Below are 6,394 nucleotides of genomic sequence, written 5' to 3'. Positions count from 1 at the left end.
TTTTTCTTTTCAAATACTAATCTTGTTGAATTCCTGCACTTATGTCAAGTGTGAATGAAATCCAATAATCCAGATTTTTTTTTAAGTAGTGGCAATCTCCAACGGGATCTTAGTGCTGGAGTGCCTGTTAAGCCAGGTTCACATCACCGTTTAGCTTTCCGTGCTTCTGTATTTTAAGCATCCGTTATGCTCAGTTATGCACGTGTTGCATCCTTTTTAGCCATTTCCGCCTGGGATCCGTTATTTTAGAGGGAAAAAATTCCTACATTTTTTTAAGTCTAAAATAACGGAACTGGCTAAAACGAAGGCAACATGTGCATAACAGATGCTTAAAATACATGTGAACTCAGCCTTAGGCCTCATGCACACGGCCGTTGTGCGGTCGTTCCGTGCATTTGGGGACTGCAATGTCTGTGCGGCAGCTATGACGAATCGAGACCTATTCAACTTCAATTCCTTTGCTGTCTGGATTCATTTTTCCATCACATTATACACTGCGTTTTCCCATGGTTACGACCACCCTGTAAACCATCAGTGGTGGCCCTGCTTGCACACTATAGGAGAAAGCACTAGCCTATGTGAGTTTCCACAGTCCTGGTCACCAGAGAGGATTACAGGGTGGTCATAACCATGGTAACGAGCAGTGTATATGTAGCGCCCCAGAGTGGCATTACCACTTCTTCACGCCGCTACTATCTCTAATGTGCTAATATCATGTCATCTTGTGTATTTATTTCAGGTCCACTACACTGTGCATTTCTAATGTTTGCAACTGTTGTGTTTAAATGCAATTTGCCTGGTTTACCAGCAAGTGGCAGCAAATACGGCAGAACTATAGTTAGGTAGAATGGAGCTTTCCATTCCATTCTATACCCCCTCGGTGGAGGAGTGGGGCCAGTCCCACTTCCTGCATGAAGGGTGGGGATTAGTGAGAGTCAGTTCCAGCTTACCCCCTGCCAAGGGAAGGGTGTGCTGGGCACGTCTCTCCTGAACATGCCCAAGCCAAGCCACCCAGAGCACCCTTAGCTCTGCTGGACATGGAGGCCAAAGCTTGAAGCCTCAGGAGCCAGGAGGAGTATTTCCTTGCCAAAACATAGAGTCAGACTACTAAGTGTTGTGCAGCATAAAGAAGAAGCAAAGTTATACAGCCAGCCTGATAGTACAGCAGAGCCAGAGAGCAACAAATGTAGCAGTGATGAGTTTGCCTGCCAGAGTCTTAATGCTAAAGCCTGCTGGGGACCAAGGCAAAGTTGGAACTGCATCTCAAGATCTGGACTCAAGTTATTCTTTTATCCCTCAACTATTCCCCCTATTTGTTTGATGAATAAACCATGGAGAGGAGGAAACCACATAAACAATATGTCACGAAACAAATCCAAGAGAATTTACAAATTTGACACCTTAATACCTGCAGGTTTAAACGCTGAGCTAGAAATTTTTAGATTCTTGTGATCTGGGGAGGTGCCTTTTTGGGAAAGAGAAATAGAGGTCTGGCTGTCTATCAGCACCCCTATATCCTTTCCTATTTAGGCCCCTCTCCCTTATACGTATCCCAATCCCCTAATTCAAATCAACGGATGACAAACTACACAGAAACCGCAGAAGAAACCGCAAACAAATACTCAATGCGTTATAATGTAATAGAAAAGGTTTTCTAGAATTTACTGAAGAGATACACAATTTAGGAATATATTTCATTTACAACTATTAGAACTAAGCAATCTGTGTTTTATATATAATAAAAAAAAGCTATGGAACTAAGAAAAAACACTAGCAGAAGTGTATCATAATGACAACTACCAACAGAAAGTCAAATATTTAGACCCAAAATAAGAAAAAAAAAAGAAAAAAATCTCCACTTTAAAACAAATTTGGATATCACAAAAAATCTATATTTAAAAAAAAAAACGCACAAAAATCGCACCATAAACGCAGGGACTGTGCGAACACCAATAATGGAGTAGCACTCTCCCAAGACACATACATACACAGTTGAAATAACTAGACCAACCTAAAAAAAATAAGGAAGAAAAAATAATAACACTAAATATCTACCAGGTTAAAAGTGAAGTGAGATACTACAAAAAGAGAGACCACCATAAACATTATTCATATGAGGTCTAAATAACAAACCAACAGTAAAGTATGAAACACATAATCTGTATTACAATTGTACAAAAAAAAAAAAAAAAACAACAACAACTCCCAAAAAAAACGCACCAAAACCGCACAACAAACCGCAAGCAATATGTAGCACTTCTCAGTAAAATAGAAAGACGTTTATTAGACTCAGAATACAGGAATATATTTCATTTACATCTGAAATACAAAATATTCTTAATAGGACATATTACAAAATAGATCACAAAACAGGCAATGCGGACATACACTCATTTAGCTGTTTATTTAACCGCCGATAAAATCCAGTTCAGGATTTATAAATAACCCAACAAATTGAAGGCAACACCCCTTAAAGAAAACTGCACATAAAACCTCACTCGCTCCGGACATACCACAACTTGACCACTGAGGAAGGGACCATAAATGTCCCGAAATGCGTCTGGTCTGAGGAACTAGTGAGGACTATAAGGAAAATAACTACTTGGAACTAAAAATCATTGGATGAAAAATACTCGCCACTGCGATATTCTTTTAAAATTCCCGCAGCTAAAAGGATTGGCCAATCAGAAACTAGACACCGTGTGACGTCAAGCCGCATCATCATCACGTGCAGCATCACATGGTAAGGCGAGTGATCACGTGGGGCACCACGCAGGTCCTTGCACAAAGGAAGACACAAAGGAAGACACCGTAACAGATGAAGAGGGGTAAAGTAAAACATATTCTTTACTGTTCCTCCACATTATACACTGCTCAAAAAAATAAAGGGAACACAAAAATAACACATCCTAGATCTGAATTAATTAAATATTCTTCTGAAATACTTTGTTCTTTACATAGTTGAATGTGCTGACAACAAAATCACACAAAAAAAAAATATGGAAATCTAATTTTTCAACCCATGGAGGTCTGGATTTGGAGTCACACTCAAAATTAAAGTGGAAAATCACACTACAGGCTGATCCAACTTTGATGTAATGTCCTTAAAACAAGTCAAAATGAGGCTCAGTAGTGTGTGTGGCCTCCACGTGCCTGTATGACTTTCCTACAACGCCTGTGCATGCTCCTGATGAGGTGGCGGACGGTCTCCTGAGGGATCTCCTCCCAGACCTGGACTAAAGCATCTGCCAACTCCTGGACAGTCTGTGGTGCAACGTGACGTTGGTGGATAGAGCGAGACATGATGTCCCAGATGTGCTCAATTGGATTCAGGTCTGGGGAATGGGCGGGCCAGTCCATAGCATCAATGCCTTCGTCTTGCATGAACTGCTGACACACTCCAGCCACATGAGGTCTAGCATTGTCTTGCATTAGGAGGAACCCAGGGCCAACCGCACCAGCATATGGTCTCACAAGGGGTCTGAGGATCTCATCTCGGTACCTAATGGCAGTCAGGCTACCTCTGGAGAACACATGGAGGGCTGTGCGGCCCTCCAAAGAAATGCCACCCCACACCATTACTGACCCAATGCCAAACCGGTCATGCTGGAGGGATGTTGCAGGCAGCAGAACGTTCTCCACGGCGTCTCAAGACTCTGTCACGTCTGTCATATGTGCTCAGTGTGAACCTGCTTTCATCTGTGTAGAGCACAGGGCGCCAGTGGCGAATTTGCCAATCTTGGTGTTCTCTGGCAAATGCCAAACGTCCTGCACGGCGTTGGGCTGTAAGCACAACCCCCACCTGTGGACGTCGGGCCCTCATATCACCCTCATGGAGTCTGTTTCTGACCGTTTGAGCAGACACATGCACATTTGTGGCCTGCTGGAGGTAATTTTGCAGGGCTATGGCAGTGCTCCTCCTGTTCCTCCTTGCACAAAGGCGGAGGTAGCGGTCCTGCTGCTGGGTTGTTGCCCTCCTACAGCCTTATCCACGTCTCCTGATGTACTGGCCTGTCTCCTGGTAGCGCCTCCATGCTCTGGACACTACGCTGACAGACACAGCAAACCTTCTTGCCACAGCTCGCATTGATGTGCCATCCTGGAAAAGCTGCACTACCTGAGCCACTTGTGTGGGTTGTAGACTCCGTCTCATGCTACCACTAGAGTGAAAACACCGCCAGCATTCAAAAGTGACCAAAACATCAGCCAGCAAGCATAGGAACTGAGAAGTGGTCTGCAGAACCACTCCTTTATTGGGGGTGTCTTGCTAATTGCCTATAATTTCCACCTGTTGTCTATCCCATTTGCACAACAGCATGTGAAATTGATTGTCACTCAGTGTTGCTTCCTAAGTGGACAGTTTAATTTCACAGAAGCGTGATTGACTTGGAGTTACATTGTGTTGTTTAAGTGTTCCCTTTATTTTTTTGAGCAGTGTAATATGCTTTGCCAACAATAACGGCCATACGAAAGAACAATATTGGGAAAGCTTATAACAGACTTCAAGTATATTGAAAACCTGCTAAGAGAGTCGCTCTCTCTTGAAAAGGCGGGTGTTCTTACACTGAGAAACCCGGTGAACATAAGAATTACTACTACTGTATTCACACCAGCAATTATTTTTCAGTGTTTTAATATAGGAGGACCACCTATATGATATATGGTTCACGGTTTTAATAATACCTGCATGCTAACTAAATAATTTTTTGTTATGCACAACATATATTATTCAACTGAGCACTTTCTCATGATTTCAATTTTTTTGCACGACTTTTTGATTTATAATATATTGGACTTTTTTTGCAACTATATTGCACACCTTTAGAAGAACAGCACTACCTCACAAAAGAGAATCAACATACTTTGTTCGGCCTAAATGACCTTATATTCCAGGATCCATTGAACAGACTCTTTGAACATTTTTTGGACACCAGGGACACTTAAAATTTGTCCAACATCATCCATTGGAATATATACTTTTCCCAATAAGATCATACACTCAAGAACCCCTTGAGTTATCACTTCACTTTACATCCTTTTTTATATATACATTTTTTTAATATATTTTTATCGTAATATCGCAAATTAAATATTTTAACTAGAAATAATAAATACTTTCAATTTGAACCAAATGAGAGTGTGCCATCGCAATTCTTTTTTCCAATACAATATACCCTCACGGTTTTAGGTGTACCGGTGATTGAGCACCTCTATCCATATTGACCGACTGGCGAGCCTCAGTGATACCTCCATTCGGAATATGAAAATAGGCGTCTTTTAAATCTATTACGACCATGAAACAATGAGGAAAGAGAAGCTGGATCGTATTACTCATTGTTTCCATTTTGAACTTTTTGAAAACCAGAAATTTGTTCAAATCCCTTAGATTGATGATAGTCCTGTGTGTACCATCTGGTTTTGGAACTAGAAAAAGATGGGAGAAATAACCTTCGGATTGCTCCTCTGGAGGGACAGGAATCAATACATCTTTCTTGATAAGGTCTAAAACTTCCTTTATTATGGGAAAACCGCCTTTTACACAAATGCTTTTTGTAGTAATGAATCTTTGCGGAGGCAAGAAAAGGAATTCTGGTTTCAGACCTGACCGAATAATCTCCAAGACCTAAGGCCCTGCAATCTTTTCCCAGGCTGTCTGGAAGAATTTTAGCCTTCCTCCCACTTCTAACCTGGCATCATTGTTGTGGTTGTTTTTGATTTGCAGAAGAAGAGTTTCCAAATAGGAATCCTTTCCCCCCAAAATTCTTGGATCTGAATCTAAGATCTTTATCTCTGCCTGTTCTTCTACTTGCATTATTCCTATAGGGACCGGAAACCTCCTCTTCCTATCGGCTGCCTTCTCCAAAAATGTCATCTAGCTCTGGGCCAAACAAAAATTCTCCCTGGCAGGGGATGCTACATAACCTCTACTTGGAGGCTATATCACCCCCACTCCAAATTTTAGCCAAAGAGCCCTCCGTGCGGAATTGGTGAGGGATGCTGACTGCACACCAAGCTTAATACAATCTACTGACGCGTCTGTCAAGAAGTCAGCCGCTTTTTGTAGAGTTGGTAAGGAGGATAAAATTTGTTCCCTAGGGGATCTTTCTTTCAGTTGCACTTCCAGTTGCTGCAACCAAAGGGCCAAAGTTCTAGACGTAACAGTAGCAGCTATGGCAGGGCAAAAGGATAAAGTAGAGGCCTCCCAGGCTCCACTAAGGAAGGATTCAGCCTTTTTGTCTAGGGGTTCTTTAAGCATACCGGTATCCTCGAAGGTAAGGGAGGATTTCTTAGACACTTTTTAGATGGCAACGTCAATTTTAGGGGCTTTCCCCCAAGAGGAGGAATGGACTTCCTCAAATGGATATTTGCGCTTAAATGCCCTAGAGGCAAATAC

Source organism: Bufo bufo, chromosome 6 (genome assembly GCF_905171765.1).
Source record: "Bufo bufo chromosome 6, aBufBuf1.1, whole genome shotgun sequence".
Lineage (NCBI taxonomy): Eukaryota > Metazoa > Chordata > Amphibia > Anura > Bufonidae > Bufo > Bufo bufo.
Note: the sequence above shows the minus strand (reverse complement) of the source record.